The sequence below is a fragment of the Lynx rufus genome, unplaced genomic scaffold, assembly GCF_022079265.1.
Source record: "Lynx rufus isolate CCGP_SWC_20201006 ecotype Redwood Valley unplaced genomic scaffold, mLynRuf1.p SCAF_22, whole genome shotgun sequence".
NCBI lineage: Eukaryota > Metazoa > Chordata > Mammalia > Carnivora > Felidae > Lynx > Lynx rufus.
This window is the reverse complement of record NW_025814837.1, coordinates 22,765,860-22,783,929: the sequence shown is the minus strand read 5'-3', so window position 1 is coordinate 22,783,929 and position 18,070 is coordinate 22,765,860. Positions and strand designations below refer to the sequence as shown.

Sequence of the window (18,070 nt, the reverse complement as noted above, 5' to 3'; positions counted from 1 at the left end):
AAAATCCTCTCCACTTCTGAGTTGCCTTAAAGAGAACCCTTTTCACTGGCCCTGTCCCTCCTGACTTAGATCAGTCCCTCAGCGAGTTTAGAGTGTTGGGAATTAGAGACATAAAGGAAACGTCTTGCAGGCCACTTCTGCTTTCCAGAAGTTCATTGTTAAAATGGGGTGGGAGGGGTGGGAAGGACAAAGAAGAAAATGCATGGAGAAAAATAGAAGTTAATATTTCAAAAATTATCCTGTTTCAAAAGGAATGGCAAAAGCATATGAGATGGGAGGTGCAGGAGAGAAAATTGGAGAGAAAAAGAACACCCTGGATACCATGCTAGGGAACTTGGACTTTTTCCTCTAGGCACGGATGGCCAATAGCTTGTGCTACAGTCAGATCTGCAATTCAGAGTGGAGGCTACTGGAGGGCAGAAGACCAGCTCAAATATGTCTATGATGGATAAGAGACGTGGCAAGGGCCTGATTGCTAGAGGGGTGAGAACACATGGCTGTGCAACTGCAGAAGACCTTGCAAGTGGCCAACATGGCAGTTCTGCAGAGAGCCTTAGAGTAGAAATGAACAGACATGATGTACATGGAATGAGGTAGAGGGAAATGAGACTCCCTCCTAGTTTTTTTCTGGCCAGGACAACTAGATGAGTGATGGCGTATTAGCCAAGATAGGAGATTCAGGAGGAGCAGGTTTAAAGAAGCAAACACGATGGGCATGAATTGGATATCACTGTGGGCCACGCTGGTGGAGGAGATGTCTAAAGTCACCAAGCACAGGCCTGAAGCTCTCAGAGGAGTTTCTGGCTGATTGGAGGAGGAGGGAGTTTCAAGAAGGAAATCGTGGTCAACTGTGTCTTACCCTACGGATTGTGAGAGAGAAGACTGAAAGAGATATACTGTATTTGGCAACCAGAAGGTCATTGCTGACTTTAGTTTCAGGGGAGGAAGAGGACCAAAGCAGAAGGAAGACTGAAGAAGTGAAAAAGCAGAGACTCCTCTTTCCAGGTAGCTTGGCTAGGGAGTGAAGCTGTGATATAAATTGATTGCCTAAGAAGGAACAAAGGAACAAGAAAGTCTTCTCCTGCTTCTTTTCCTCCTTCCCTCGCCTCCTCTTCCCCCACCTCTTCCTTTATCTTAAGTGGTGCGAGAAGCCTGAGTCTTCTGAAGCTGAGGGATGAATCCAGAGTTGAGCAAGGGGGGACAACTAGCAGAATGAGGATCCCCCATGGAGCTGGAAGGTGGTGGGGTCAGAGGACAGGTGAAGGAAGATATTCCTTCCTCCGACATTCCAGTGGAGTAGGTGGGATTTGGTGGTTCCCAACAGACTTCTTAGGCATCAGGGGAAGGAAATGAAGGGATATCATGCAACGAATATTTAGTGAGTCCCTACTTTGCTTAAGTGGTGTTGTAAATTAGGTAGGCACCAGAGAATGAGGAAATATTAGAAATGCGAGTCATTCAGAGTGAGGTATCAAACCTAAGGTTGTTTGGAGGAAGGGAGGAGATATCTAGGTCTTCCTGAATTATGAAAGGAAGGAAGCTTGGTAGAATATTTCCCTTCCTAGGCAGAAGGTAGTGAAAATAGCCTGAGAGAAACAGGAAAAGTCTAAAGCAGGAAAAATGGAAGAAAGGAAAGAGAGCAAACAGTAACCGCATGTTCCAGGTTCCAGACATTAAGCTAAATTAGGCACTCTGTAGGCAAACCAATCCTGTGAGAAAGGCATTAATATTTCCATCTTACTGATGTACAAAGTGAGGATCCAGCTCTTTTCCTCTCTTCAATTCCACTTTTTCATAGTGGAGTAAAATGCTTTGAAATAATGGAGCAGAAATTCCAGTTCTTGTCTTTCTAAATTTTTATTCACTTGGAAGCCAGGTGAAAGGCACAGAAAAGAGGAAAATTCCTAGTGTGCTTAGGCCAATGAAACTATCTAGTCTTCGTAGGGCCTTGGTTAAGGATGGGGCAAAGCTTGGCTGATGAGAAAGAGGCCGAAGGAACTTAGATGAGGAAGTGGTTACCCTTGTTCCTCCTGCAGAACCACAGGGGGTTCCTGAGACTGGAAGCCGGTTTCCTGGGTCCCAGCCCAACCCAGCCACACTCCATCTGTGGGAAAAAAACTGTGCAGCCGCTGGGCTCACCACGCAGGAGCTTTACATTAGTGCCTATTTTCCAAGATCCTCAAAGTTATATAAATTATCATTATCAGAATGCGTACTGAGAAACTGACGTTTGTTAAGTAACACATATACTTCCATTCATAACTTTCAATAATAGGCTGCAAAAAGATAAAAACCATGTGCGGTAATATGGTTTCGGCAATCCCTTTCTTAAAAAAAAGTGTATTTTAAAATATGTAATGGGATTGGGGAGGAGAAGGGTGGAGAGAATAACTAAACAGGCGAAGTAGCTACTGTTGATCAAAAGTGGATTAAAAAACATTCAACTGTATACCTTTCTTTGCACTTTAATACTTCTTTTTTGGCAGTTGGGCTCTAAGTTCCACGTGACGCGCCACACGGTTGCCATGGAGACTAGCAGAAACTTTTTTTAGAAAAGTATCCCTAGCGTTGCCCTACGCAAGAAAGAGGCCAGTGCCCCTGGCCGGGAAGCGCAGGAGACAAGCAGCCGCCACGGCGCATTCGGCGGCGCTGGCCAGGGAGGGAGGCCGCTAGGGTGTCGCGCGGCCGGGAGGCGGCGGCCGAGCGCGGCGTCACGTGGCCGGGGAGGGGCCTGCGCGCCGCCCGCCCGCTTGCCCGCCCCTCGGCTACCGCCGCCGCCGCCGCCGCCGCCGCGTCCCATTCATGAGGGCCGCCCGGCTCGGCTGCGGCCCAGGCGGCTCCCGAGGCAGCGGCGGCGGCGGGCGCCTGGGCCTCGCGCGCGTCCTCGCACGGCCCCGCCCCCTCAGCCTCCGACGAGCCCGCCTTGCGAGGCCGGTCCTCACCGTCGCCGTCCAGCCACCGCCTCCCGTCGGCCGCCCGCGGGCGCCGTTGCGGGTTGGGAGCCGAGCCACCGCAGGTAAGCGGGCGCCGAGCCGGGGTCCTCGCGCCGCTGCGCCGCCACCCCCACGCCGCCGCGGCTCGGGCTCCGCGGCGGGCGTCGCGTCTCTGCGCTCGGGGCGGCTGGGGTCGCCAACTCGGTGCGGTGCCGCTCTGACGGAGGCCGGGACCCCTGCCCCCGCCTCGCCGCCGCCGTCACGTAGACGCGGGCCCCGCCGGCGCCGTGGCAGGACGGGTTTGCGGGGTCGGCTGGGACCGGCGGGTGCGGGGTGAACGTGAGGAGGGGGACGTGAAGACTGAAACATGCGGGTGCCCCCGCCGCTGCCCGAGGTGATAGTCACTTCAGAACCCCCAACTCGCGGGTTTCTGGCGTAAAGGCTGGAGCGGAGGCCGAAGTGACGCTTGGCCGAGCCGCGCACGCCGAGGAAAGCGCGGCTGGAGGCCGCGTCTCCATCCCGCCCCCGGCCCTGGGGGAGGGGGCGCCCGAGGCACGTGATCGCATTCAATCCAGGGCTGGGAAGTTGCTGTTATTTCTCTGCAGCGGTTCGTTTGCCGTGTGTCTCCACCTCCAGGTTGTAGACCCGGTCCTAAGTGTGAGTAGTTTTTCCCTTCGCAACACCCCCCCTTCCCTCGGTAAATCTCAATTTGTATGGAACGTGTTAAGATACAGTTTTATTGTAAGGGCTTCTCTCTCAACTTTTAACCCGGCGGATCACCATTTTCTCCACTCTTGCGAACAAATTAAGACTGTTCTCGTTGAAAATTTGGGATGACATTTTGAAGGCATACTGAACGGGCAGAAAGATAACCCTTCCTTGCAGAAAGTGCTGGAACTCTGAATATTTGGAAATGCTCTGAAGTATTACTTAACAGACCGCTATACTAATTTTAAAGGTACATCGGGGGATTATTTTTCCAAACCTGTTTGTTTGTTTGTTTTAAAGTGAAAAAGAGTCACTTATCTTGGTGTCAGGCCAGGCCCTGTTGAAGCTCTGCCCAATAGAAATGTTCTGTAAGTGTTACTGTTTATTAAAACTTGGTCTGGCTGGTTCATAATGCTTTGACAATACAAAGTCAAATTTTAAATACATTTAAATACAAATTTAAAAAAATTGTATTAAAATGTATTAAAAAATACATTAAAAAAATTTAAATACACATTTAGTGGCCCATTTGGTTGATATGTTGATGGTCTGATATTGATCTTAGTGGCTTAAGCACGTGAAGTATGGCAGATAATGCTGAGATGGGGAGAGACAGGGCCCACAAGGTGCAGGGGAAGGATTCAGGTGGTCCCCTAGTGCAGCATCCTCACTTTTCATGAAGGGCAGTCAACCTCAGACCATACCCAGCCAGTGTATAAAAAGCATTCCTAAGGCCACCTGTGAAAGAGCACTGGCCAGGGAGTGTGGCTTCCTCCTTCCAGTTCAATATGCAGTTGATTGTGATACATCAGAGTGAAGTATCTCCATGTCCAAATGTTGATAGAGACGGCCATACTAGAATGCTAGAAATGAAATGATAGATTCTGTCTTAAAACGTGATGGCATAGTTGAGAGCCAACAGAGAAGCTTTATGTTTAAGAGGAACTGGAAACGGGAGCATTTGAAAACCATTCAACACTATAGTAAAGCTACTGTGAAGAAACAATTAAGAGAGTCAGCTGGGCATTGTGTCCTTCATTGCTCCAAGAATGTAGCAATAAAGATACTCATCGCCCTGTATTGTAATTTTTGGTTTACTGACTGGACTGTCGCCTGCACTAGACTGAAAGTCCTTGAAGGCCAGACTCTGGTAGGTGCCTGGTACCAAATGCTGCGCCAGTTTTTAGAAGAATCTCCATGGAGGGCTGTTGAACAAAGATAGAAAGCAGCAGTCAGTCTGTGTGTCCTTACCAGTGACCTGAGAGCTGGTGGCACTTCCTGTACACTCAACTTTCCTGAATTGTGAGCTTTGGTTGAATGATCCTGATGGTGCCATGCATTAGAGGTGGTAAAAGGTTAAATTAAGCTCATGAGTATTACAGGGAACATTTTGCAATGTTTAGTTTAAATATTAATATTTAGTTTAAATATAGCTTGGTTCTCTGTGTCAACAGCTATTCCCTCTGGGTATGCCTTTTTTTTTTTTTTTTTTTTTTTTTTAAGTAATTTCTTCATATAAGGCAGCACGGTAACACTTAGCTGGAAGCTTTGTCTTGTTGGGAGGTAGATACAGCTACCTTTCTTAGGTGCTTAGTAATGTAAGTCAGGAGGTTTTTCTTGAAGTCTAACTTAAGTCCACCTGCCTTTAATTTAAATCCAACCCTTTTTGCTCTGACCCTAATAGCTGTCACGGTTTGTGTGTGTATGTGTGTGCATATTAACTTGCCAGTCAATGGCTAGACAGTGGTTGGGACCTTTATTTTGAAAGCCCCTTTTTATCTGTTTTATTCCCTTCATTTATGAGATGTTGTATTTCTGGCTGAGCCCCAGAGTCTTCTGAACTGTCATTTGCCTTCTTCATAATGAAATAACTCACAAGTTGGTAGGCAGAACCTCTAGTTGGCAGAATCCTATATAAATTGTCTTATTAAAACTTGGAAGATAATTATTATAGGCTGGAGTAGTAAACTTTACGGCTGTATCAGAAGGCATTCAAAGAAGATTCCTCGGTGACTTTGCTAACAATGAACTGCACTTTTTGGTATCCACTTCCCTTGCTGTCTGCTGTCGGTTTGATTCTTTTAGTAACACAGTATCACTATTACTAATGCTAATTGCTTTACATGTGTACTCTCCTTTAGTCTTTAAGACAAATGTGTGCTCACCCAGGGAGGTCCAGATGAAGCAGCTAGGTATCTCTGAGAGTCCGTGGCAACCTATGTGTTGGGGGTGCCATTCCAGCTCTGCTGGCCTCACCTCTGGCCGCCTTGCTCTCCTGACCAGCCACAGGAAGCTTGGCCCACATGGTCCACCTCTGCTCTAAAATGCTGAGACTGGATGATTCTGCTGTAAGTTTTCAGTCTATAAAGAAGGAAGGGGAAGAAAAAAAATGTTAGGAGATAAGCTGTGCTGCAATGCAAGATAAGCCCAAAATGTGACTTTTGAGATTGGAATAATGATAAGATACACATTTTAAAAATTTGATTCACTGACTACAGTTTAGAATCTTTTTCTTCTAAAGCCCTTGAATGCCAAATTTCTGTCATCCTGTATTTGTCAGTTTAGATTGGTGTTAAAATTATTACTAAAAAAATGAGGAAGGAGCCAGAAATCCTTGAACTTGTAAAGTGTAACAAAAGTTACAGCATTGGCTCCTTGTGCTACCTTCATGTTACCTATGTACAAAGAGGGTCTAGCTGAAAGTCAGGTGACTTGTGTGTTAGAAAGAGGATCTTTTAACTTTTATTTAGGTCAAATATATAATTTGAGAGACTATATAAATGTGTTGGAAAAATGGAGGGCTCATAGAGATCTTTTAAAAGTCCATTTAGAATCCGTGTAGTTATCTTTGTAATCTTTGAATTTAGAACTTTATTATGTGATGTTTATATTTATCTGTGGTGTTACAGATTTTCAACATGAGCCATCCAAATTAGGCTTTTCTACTTCTTTGGAAGAGAAACACTGGCTCCTAGAAAAGTCCACTTTGTGATGTTTGGGTAGCTAGGGGTTGCCTTTATCTGACTTTTTGGCATATTTGAACAGTAGGGAAAGTCTTCTGTAGTTAATTTTGTGAATAGTAACTGAGTTTCTTGACTTTATTTCATTTCATATTTACTTTTGTACCAACTCTTATTTTTACTGTTGAATAATACATATATTTGTCTGAACAGCCTCTAATCATTTTTTTCAATGAGGCAAAGTATAAATAAAATTTAAGGTGATTTATAAATTCTAAGTTGTTTTCAACTCCTGGCATCTTTTTTTATCTTAACTGTTCAAGAATCTACAGTGATCCATTCTCACCTGTTTTAGCAAATAGAAGTTTCCCATCTCTGTTCTCTTATTTCTGTTTTCTCCCTCCCATCTCCACTGGCCCCAAACATTTATCATTTTCTTTAGTACTCACTTTTCTTGATTAACTTAGGCTGTGGGAGGCGTTGCTCTAGCTGTTAACCAGTATTAGAGTAAATAACTGTTGTCTTTAATTTTTAGACACTTCATGTGACCTGCTGGTAGCGCTAGTTTGCCTTTTTTCTGTGAATGTCGAACTAAGGGGAGGAGTAGGGAAGAGATGGATTGTTGAATGGAAGTGGTAAGAAGTTAGCCTTTTTGTTCAGAGTCTAGTAGAGAAAGTAGAATTTGAGGAGAGGAGGAAAGGACGTTGAAACACGAGCAACTTTTTAGGATGGTCCTGAGGATAGGATCTGTTGATTTTAAAAGTAACTACAAGAGGAAAGAGGAAGGGACAGACCTTCATAGGTTGATGTGCAGAAGAAAGCTCAAATAGAGTGAGCTGGAGTGGCTGTACAGACCTTGTATTTGCAGTTCAGTGGAAACTTTTTGAGGGTTTGGCATGCTATCTACCATTGTTTTGATATTTTAACTTTTTTGGTCACTCGTGAATTTAGTTGAAATTTTAAGTAACATTACAGGGGTGTAAAGGGATGTGGATTCTAAAAGTTTTAAGAAATATGATTAAATACATAGTATTTCAAAGACAAAGGGTACCAGTATCTAGGTTTAAAAATTATTTGGTTTTGATGGTCATAACTAAGTAATTATCAGTGATTTTGCTCAAAAAAAAAACAACAAAAAGGCACATGGTACCAAGTAACTTTAGTGACTGACTAAATTTCTGCATTTACCTATTTCTAGTATAATGGAAGGGATAATTGGTTGTAAACATCTTTTTAAAAAAAATTGTTTTTATATCTATAGTAAGATGTTTTATTTTTATAGGAAGAATCTTAATTACAAACGAAAAATTGACCAGTTAATCTGGAATTGAAATCTACCTAAAAGCTTTTTTTATGTTTCTGAATAAACAATGGAATTGTACAATTCCATGATGGTTCTAATCTACTCAGTGCATTATGATGTGACTGACATGTGTTGCTCCTGGCAAGATAGATGTATCCAGCTGTACTAGAGACTTGGTGTTTACTGATTCTAAAAGAGAGGTATCCAGAATGTGAATAGCTCTTATAAGGTATTGGGCATAATCTATTAAATATAAAGGAATCTCAGACAGCAAAACCATCAGATAGTTGATGTGAATTATGAACTCTGAATTGGAACTCTCTGAATTGTGGTGTGTTACTTTCTCCAACAGTTGCCTGTAAATTTGTGGTCTTTGTAAAGTGATGTGCCTTTTTTCGAACCAGTTTAAGTCAAGCAATGTTTGGGCTTACTGAAGAACCATGGGGAATATACTTTTTGTTTCCTTTACGATACTAAGTGTAATTATTTTTTTCTTTGTAAAATATTGCAAAATTATCTGCCCACATTTTATATATTTTTTAAATTATTTTAATCTCAGTGTCCATCTGACATTATAACTATATTCATATCATCTGTTTATATATGAACTGCAAAGGAACAGGACTTATTTAGAGAAGTATCTAAATATTTTGTGAATAGAAAGATCTCTATTTTATAATTTAAAATGTGTATTAGAGATGCTTTATAAGTAAGGATTGATCTTTTGTTGTAGGGTTTTCTAACTGGTTCAACCAATTCAAAATATCCTGCCTAAAGTAGTGGTATTTGAAAAGTAAACATTTGGAATTTTGGTGTCTTTAGCATACTCTATCCACTGAGATTCAGTCTGTAAAATGGTGCTGATGCCTATTTTTTAGGAACACTGTTTCTAGGAGGTGTTTAATGTCTGTAAAAGATTATCACTATTATTACAGTTACATGATTAAGTACTTTCTTTGGCTGAGGCATTGTGTTTTACATAAATTATCTCCTAAGAGGCACAACAACCCTGCAAGGTAGAGATAGTAGCTGCATTTTCTAGGTGAAGACAGTGAAGCGGAAAGAGATTTGTCAAAGGCATGCACCTGTGTATTGGAATTGACCTACCCACCCACCCCCATTCCATTTTCCCTGCTCCCATGCCACCACACTGCCCAAGGGACTGTAAGAATTCTTAGGAATCTGCTTGACATGCCAAAACTAATTTGGGGGTGTTGTTTTTACTTTGTTAGGTAGAACTGGAGAGCTGACTTTTTTTTTTACGTTTATTTATTTATTTTTGAGAGAGAGAGAGGGAGTGAGAGAGAATCCCAAGCGGGCTTCACATCATCAGTGCAGAGCCCTATGTGGGGCTCGAACTCATGAACTGTGAGATCATGACTTGAGCAGAAATCACGAGTCGGATGCTTAACCAACTGAGGCACCCAGGTGACCTGGAGAACTTATTCTTAATGTCTGCATCTATAAACTGCTCGTAGAGGGATAGCACCTGCTGCACAGAAGCCTTGGGTTTCTCTGAATCATTTATATATGCAAAAACCAACTGTTCTAAGAGAAAGACCAGCCAAGAAAACAGTGGAGGTGATTTGACTCCACCACACCTACTTGGTGCCTGCTCAGGAATGAGCTAAACAATATGAAGCTGATGATCATCTGCTTGCCTTCTGTAATATGAGCACATCACTGGGCTGAGTTGGGATCAGGTGTTTAAAACCTGACCCCTAAATTGTAGCTAAGTTTTGCTCACAGGCTCTGCTTGAGAGGAAGGCAATTCTTTTTAGTGTTGGGAAGAAGAAATGGGCTCAGTTGGACTTTTTGAGACATGGTATGTCAGTATCCAACGTGATGTCTTCTTGAGGGATTTTCCTTGGTAATTTTGACTGTTCCTGATATGAGAATTACACTCCATAACCCCTGGGTTATGTGGAACTTGATTGTGAGTAGGGGCCCTGAGTTAAACATTTCAGAATTGGACAGAGCTTCTGGCCTCTTAATCCATGTAGGAACCTTGTTTCATCACATTGTGGGTGGCCAGGTGAAACCCCTAATATTGTTGAGTATCTGATTTTTGAGCAGATTTGTTTTTGGAATTGGCACTTTCTTCATTATATCACTTGATTCGCTTGGTAACTAGCTCTGCAGACAGGATTCTTTGTGATGGAATTTTAATGGTGTTTTACCTACTGTAATTGAATAAATGGATAAGTTGGTATTTATCAATTCTTCAATACAGAATAACTTATGAAACAGAAATATATTCATGGACCGTTAGGAATTCCTAAATCATGATTACACATTTGGCATATAGCTTATCAGTTGTCTTATCTGTAATATGGAGATAACAATACCTACTGATGGCCTGGTTCTGAGGACTAGCTGAGACTGTGTATTAAACCAGAGCCAGAAGCCACCTAGAGGTCTAGAGGAAGAGTGGCAGGCTAGGATTTCTAACCCGACAAGACATGCCAGTGTTGAGGGGCACAGGGACAAAGGGCAAAAGGCAAATAGCACAAGTAGCTTATAGACTTGTTTGAAGAAGAATTTTATAAAACAGGTAAGGATTGAGAAAGGAGTACTACATGAGTGATTAAAAGTGAGTCAGAGGAGGGGAGCCTGAGTGGCTCAGTTGGTTGGGCGTCCGGCTTCTGCTCAGGTCATGATCTCGAGGTTTGTGAGTTTGAGCCCCACGTCGGGCTCTGTGCTGACAGCTCAGAGTCTGGAGCCTGCTTCAGATTCTGTGTCTCCTTCTCTGTCTGCCCCTCCTCCACTTGTGCTCTGTCTCTATCAAAAATAAATAAATGTAAAAAAAAAATTTTTTTTTTAAGTGAGTTAGAGGAGGACACCTGGGTAGCTAGCTCAATCACTTGAGTGTCCAGACTTCGGCTCCTGTTAAGGTTATCTTGCGGTTCCTGACTTCATTCAGTGCTGAGCTCACTTCTTTTCGGATCCTGTGTCCCCCTGTCCTTGCCCCTCCCCCACTTGTGCTCTCTCAAAAATAAATAAAACATTGAAAAGTGAGTCAAAGGAAATATTTGGAGTGAACTCTGCTTATATTTTTAGCATGAGGATATGATGTTTAGTTAAAGATGTTTGTGCTTGCTTAAAATTTCCTTGACCCAGAACTTTTATCTCTATAGTGTCAAAATAGAAAATGCATTTTTATGTTAGCTGTTTTTGTATCCAAATCTTATGCACTACATATGTTTGTAAATTTAAGCCTTGTGATTTTTGCCATCATTTCATCTCTTATTCTGTGAATTTTGTTGCCTAGGCCCATAGGTGGAACATTGTCTTTTGTATCTAGAAAGCAGAGCTGTCCTTTATACACTGCAGGTAAATGCATAACTAAAAAAACCCCCAAAGCTCTTGCTGTCTAGTTCAAAAGTCTGTAACATTTTTCTATAAATTTTAGTACGTGATTGTTATTAAAATTTCTTTAGATTATATAATTACATGAAATTTCTCACTAGTTGAAAAATACTAATAAACCTGTATTGTTAATGGTGGATTTTTTTTTTTTTTAATCTTCTAAGGATCATCCTTTTCAACTGTTAGCTAAATCTTTTGCTATTATCTTTGCTATAGAATGAAAAGGGCTTTTGTGTTAGGACATTCCCCTTTCTCAAGTGAATGAACTGGGCAACTTAATAAGAACCTTACTATATTTAAATTTTCTGGTTCATTTGTTTTGTCTTGTTAATGAGACATACCTAAAGCTCAGTGCTGATGCTGAGAGCCAGAAAAGAGGTTTTCCTGTAAAAGCAAAGCAAAACCAACCCCCCACAGAGCTATTTGCTTGGTGTTTGTTTTTTTCTTTTCTCTAATAGTTTTCATTCCTGTAGATAGGATTCTTTAGCATGCAGTTCCATCATATAATAGTGCTATTCGTCTTTTACATTTTTAAGTGTATTTTTTTTAAGTGTAGTTTAAAAATTCAGATAGTGCTTTGAGATATATAGTGAAAAGCACCAGTCTCTTCTTCACTCCTGACTACTGCTTCCTAGAAACAACTTCTTCGAACTCTTACCTGTTTCCTGTGGGATTTTCTTCTATGGGTCTATGCCTAAACTACTGCAGCTTGTTTTTCCAAATCTAGACATTTTCTGTGGGTTTCTTACTTTGCTAGATGAGGATTCATCTCTCATACAACCCTCCTTACACACTTTTCCTTCTATCCTTCCAAGGTAATCATATCATAATTTTTTATTTTCTCTATATTCAGTATTTATGTTTTCATGACCAAGTGTTGCTCAAAACTAGGCATATACAGTGATTTAATTTCTTCACCAGTTCAAATTTCTGTTTTTTCTGGAGTTAATTGTTTTGTTGGCTCATGTTTCTTAGTACCAGTCACAAATTCAGGCCCCCAGTTTCAGACAGAATTACTCTGTCTGAAACTGGGCAGTGAACACCTCACCTGCATCCCATTAGTTTCTCACCTCTGTTGGGTAGTCTTTCCTAGAGATTCCTCTCTCAGCCTGCCTCCTCATTTTTGGTGGGCACATCCTCCTGTAACTTTTTGAGAAAGGGTTCACAGGAGGTCAACTCTGAGACCTTACTTGACTGGAAATTTATTCTAGCCTCATACTTAATTGGTAAGCTGGCTATGGAATGCTAGAATGGAAATAGTTTTCCTTTAGAATTTTGACTTGTTACTGTTGAGAAATCCCAAGCTTTTTAATTTCTGTTTCTCTTTCCTTCCCACTCTATGTATCCTTTCCTTTTCTCTTCTGGTTTTCTTTCTTTTCTTTCTTTCTCTTTCTTTCTTTCTTTCTTTCTTTCTTTCTTTCTTTCTTTCTTTCCTTTTCTTTCTTTTCTTTCTTTTTCTTTTCTTTCTTTGGAAACTTTACCTCCTTTTGAAGTCGCTCTTACTTTCATCTTTTGATGAGGTGCCTTCATTTGTGATTTGCAGCTGTGGTCCCTGGACCATTAATGGTGAAGGAGTGACTGGAACAACTGGGAAGAGCCCTCCTCACCTGGCTTCACAGTGAACCCACAGTCCTGGCCTTGCTTTGTACGTTCATGCCTGGTTGGCAGGCAGGTATTTCATCAGTGTCTGTAGGTCAGAAGGGCCTAAAAACACTCAGAACGTATGAGTGCTTCTCAGATCTGGTGAGGCTTCACCCCACAGACAGGATCACCTGCAGCTGTATGTCCTCATGAAAAGTTCGGGAGGTAGCTGGCATTGGGTGCTGTGCCTCTGATTGAGAGCATGGTGTGCATCCTGCTTTGTGTAGCCATGCCCACAGGGTGATTGCTGAATCCTTTGTCCCTGAAGACCACAGAGCCTTTAACATTGTTTATTGGCATCTTTCCATTGTGGCTGCCTTCCATAGAGGCCACTGCAGTTCAGGTACCTCTTCATCTTTTGTGCTGGGCACTTGGTGGGAACTTTCATTTTGGAAAATCATGTTTTTGACTCTGGGAAATTATCTTTTTTTTTTTTTTTTTTGAGAGAGACAGAGAGAGAATGTGTGACTGGGGGATAAGGAGCAGAAGGGCAAAAGGAGAGAGGGGATCTTAAGTAGGCTCTGTGCTCAGCACCAAGCCTGATGCATGGCTCAATCCCATGACCCTGGGATAATGACCTGAGCTGAAATCAAGAGTTGGACGCTCAACCCACTGAGTCACCCAGGCACCCCCCTGGGAAATTATCTTGTAGTTGTAATAATTTTATGTAGTTCTAATGTGTTTTTTTGTTTTGTTTTGTTTACATACCTCCACCTATGTGGGCTCTTTTTTTAAGCACTTAATTACTTTCTGATCCTCCATTTTTTTTCCTCCATCCATTTTTCATCTTTTAAAAACTTGACCTCTTTTCATTTGCTGTCATTGCCTCTAGCCATTCTTTATACTTGTGAGTTACCCCTTTTATATTTCTTTACTGTTATGTTAGTGAGTGTATTGCAAGAAAGTACCAGAAACTGGATGGTTTAAACAACAGAAAAATTTATTGTCTCACTGTTCCAGAGGGTGGGTTAGTTCCTTCTGAAGCCTGTAGGGCGAATCTGTTCATTCCTCTGTCCTAATTTCTGGTGGTTAGCTGACAATTTTTGGCATTTCTTGGCTTGTAGATACCTTAATGGTCACATGGAATTCTGTATGTGTGTGTCTGTCCATCTCTCTTTCTCTCTCTCTCGCTCTTGCTCTCTCGGTCCAAATTTCCCCTTTTTCTGTGGAAGCCAGTCATGATGGTTTAGGGCCCACCCTAATGACTTCATTTTAACCTGATTACCTCCATAAAGATCCTGTTTCCAAATATCACATTCTGAGATATTGAGGGTTGGAATTTCAACTTAGCATTTTTGGGGCGGCACAGTTCAACTCTGAACAGTTGGGTTTTTAAGAGAGAATGAAAATAAAGTGTATGTCTTCGTGTTTAACAGAATGTCTAGTTATTGTAATATTTTTAAAGACTGTTTTAGTCACATCTATCTTCACTGAAGATTAGAAAGCAACTCTCAGGAAGGAATTTTTAGGTTACAGTTTGCAGTTTTTGTTCAGATTTATGTGACTGTTAAATTTCTGGTGGTTTCCTGAATGTTTGATAACTTAGTATGTGAGTCACCTCATTTTTTTCCTACTCTTGCTCTGTTTCTAAAGTAATTTGAAGGTTGGCAACATGACTAAAGAAGGAACAGCAGCAGTGGCTTGTGAGAAAGTAAATCCTAAGTATATTATCATGGCATAGTTATGGGAGTATGATCAGCCAGGTTCTAATGCTCTTTCGTGTTAATTATACTTGTTTTTTCAGATGTGAGCCTTCCTGGGTTGAGTTTGTTTGTTTGTTTGTTTTTAAAAATTCTGTCCTACATTTTCTTGGTTTTGGCTTCTCATTCCCTTTACCTAAAAGTAGCCTACCCTTCCTCCCTTACTTTCTGGCAGCATCACTCTCTTTAATTTCCTGTGTAGTAGTTATCCCAGTCTAGAATTTTATTTTTTATTTCTTGTCTCTTCTTTCTCCATTAGAATCTAAATGCTATAAGAGCAGGTGCATCAACCAGGTTCACTGCTTGATCTCAGAATAGAATAGTGCCTAACATGTTATAAAGTAGGCACTGCTTTTAAACAGGTCAGTGAGCAGAACAAGTTTTATTTTCCAACATTCCAAATGTTGCTTCACTGAATTGCTTTTGCTCTTGGAAGTCCTTCTGTCTTGTTGAAGTAGCTCAGTGTGCAAGTCAGCTTGTAATAACACAAGTGGCTCAGCCTTACCTGGCATTTGTTTTGCAAAACTGTAAAACTAGGACACAGCTCAAACTGGAGTGATGAGTGGCTCTCATAGCGGTGCAGTTGGCGATGGCTACTGTCTCCACAGATTCTCCCTTTATCCACCCAAATGTCCTCCCAGGCCGGGAAAGGGAGCTCCCCCCCTAACATTTCTGAAAATCCTACTAGGGTTCCAGTAGTAATTGTGCACAATAAAACAGGGCCTGAAATTTGAGTTATATTTTAATTGGATTTTGGTGGAAGGTTCTCATCCATCTCCACAGCCTCTCCCAGTTTTCCCAGAAGCCTCTGGGAAATATGGCCAATATGGGATGCCTGGAGTTGGGAGTGGGATCTTTGCATGGCTGCACAGGAGTTCATATCCCTGCTTCCTGGCCTCATGGTCACCACATTCTGTTTAATTGAGACAGACCCAGGCAGTTCCAAAGAGAAGAGTGGAGAAGTAGTGAATTTGTGCTTCCTGATCTAGGAAACAGGGAGGGAGGTGCTACATTCTGAGAGTTAAATGTAAGAGAGATTGCAGGTGTTATTAAAAACTGAATATGTGTTACAGGAGCTGAGGAATTCTCCTGGTCACTTTATGACATCAGTTAAGTAAGCTGGCGGATTGGTACTTTTTTTTTTTTCTTGTTTTTTATTCGTATGCTACCAGTACAGGGAAGACCTTTCTCTCCACCTACAGGAGTCACTGAAAGTTGATTGATGCAGTGTGTGAGACTGGTCAAATGGTTTATGTAGCAAAAGTCACCTTTTAACTGGAATTGTGGTACTGTCTTGATTTCATCTTGGTATCCTGAAGGGTTATAAGGAAATGGCCTGGCATTCGGATGCTGTCCCAGAGGTGATTGCTACAGCTTTGACCTCAGTCATGTTCCTTTGAATTTCAGGTAGGTTTAGAAAAATACAAGCTCTTGGGGTACCTGGGTGGCTTGGTTGGTTAATTAAGTGTCCAGCTGCAGGTCAGTTCACGATCTCATGGTTCAGGAGTTCGAGCCCCACATCGGGCTTTTCGCCCACAGCGTGGAACCTGCATGGGATTCTCTGTCTCCCTCTCTCCCTGCCCCTTCTCTTCCCTCGCCCTCCCTTGCCCTCCCTCCCTCTCTCTCTCTCTCTCTCAAAATTAATAAATAAACGTTTAAAAATTCTTTAAAAAAAAAATACAAGCTCCAAAAATGAAGTGTGCATACTCACAAAATGTTGAATCTGGTACCTCTCATGCAGAAGCTGACAATCAGCTTTGAAATTCTTAGGTGATTTAGAGAACCTGGTGCCTGTGGTAAAGTCTCTATAAAACCACATGATGCTTTCTATGTGTGGTGGGGAGGGGAGAAACAAGAAGTGGTTCTGTTGTTCTGGGTTACATGTATGATATTGGATACAAGACTGTCCTGGGATGTGAGCAAATAGTCATTTCTTTCCTGCATCCTCACAGTGCTTATTGAGATGGGGGTGATGGATGATGACAATTGATGGACATTATTCACAATGAAAAATACTATTTAAATAAAAGATGCAACACATTGTGAAGTGTAAAGTTTACCCATAAGATCTAGTATAAGTTCTTCAGCTTTGAGCTCCATTACAAATGAATAAGGAAACTGTTGGTACTCCTATAAAAGATGTTAATGTGATCAAATAAATGTACACTGCCCGCTTCAGTGCAATATATGCATTTCAATGATGCTATCATTCTTACAACATTTTGGAACGCCATTTTCTTTTCAAATTACTTTCAGAGTCTCAAAATATATCATTTTATGCTCAGTGGTGGAAGGTTTTTACCCCTTAAGGTAGGTTAGGGTTTTCACAATAGCTACAAGTCATTTAGAGCAACATCTGGTGGATCATGCATGTCAGAGAGATGAACAGTAATCTACTTCTGTGCTGTTTAAGAGTTGTGACCATATAGTAATGATAGTGATCATGCAGTTTTTACTTTTTTTTTTGATGTTTATTTATGTATTGAGAGAAAGACAGAGGAAATGGGGGGAGGGGCAGAAGAGGACAGACAGAATCCCAAGCAGGCTCTGTGCTGTCAGGGCAGAGCCCCACAACGGACTCTATTTCCTGAACCGTGAGATCATGACCTGAGCTGAAATCAAGAGTTAGGCACTTAACCAGCTGAGCCACCCAGGTACCCCACTACAATTTTTTCTCTTAATGCATCTTAGGGGAACTTTAGGTTGAAGTAGGCAGATTGAATTTCTGAAAGACAATAATCTAAGAGTTCTGGTTATTTTCATTTTAGTTTAAATTTAGCCAGTTGAATAAAATCTGGTAATCAATATAGATATAGCATTAGAATTTCCTTAATATTGTAAAAGGAAATTCCTAAAGTTATCATTGTCATAGCAATGTATTTTAGCCATTTTGCTGTTCTTTTCCTGAAGAACACAGATGAACCTGCATACAAGAGTATGAAATGCTGCATATTCTGATGGGAAGGGAAGGGTGAGCTAGATGCCATCAAATTGAGAAACCTGCAGGTTTGAAAAAGAAACAAATTGGGAGAGCAAGCCTTTCGCAGGGTTGCCAGATTACACTGGGGGCCCATTTAATGCTACAGATAAAAATTTATACTTCACCTGTTTGTCCTACCAGGATGACTCTTCCCAGTAGTACTCATGATGATTTTTTATTAAAATGATAATCCCAGTTGCTTGGATGGTATTTTCTTTAAGTTTATCAGTATGATAGCAAGCAAATTGTAAATTAAACATCAGTGAAGTGGTTAAAAGCAAAGGCTCTGGAGTCAAGCCTTGGTTTATTATATCCTGGCTTCTCTAGCAGCTGTAAAACTTGAGCAGGTTCTCACTGTCAGTAATAGTTATGTATATGGGATGTCAGTTGGTTATGTCTTTTTATACACTTCTCTCTTGAGGTCCTAGCATATTTATTATCATTTGTATGAATTTTATGTGTGATAGAATTTTTAC

The 18,070-nt window shown here is 41.5% G+C and overlaps 1 protein-coding gene across 1 annotated transcript in view; it reads left to right on the top strand.

Moving 5' to 3' along the window:
- Positions 1–2,862: 2,862 nt before the first annotated feature.
- LPIN2 (lipin 2) overlaps positions 2,863–18,070 on the top strand; it is an 85,803-nt gene continuing 70,595 nt past the window's right edge. Inside the window, exon 1 of the mRNA XM_047087092.1 lies at positions 2,863–3,016. The gene's annotated coding sequence lies outside the window, so the exon portion shown is untranslated. The remainder of the gene's footprint in view (positions 3,017–18,070) is intronic.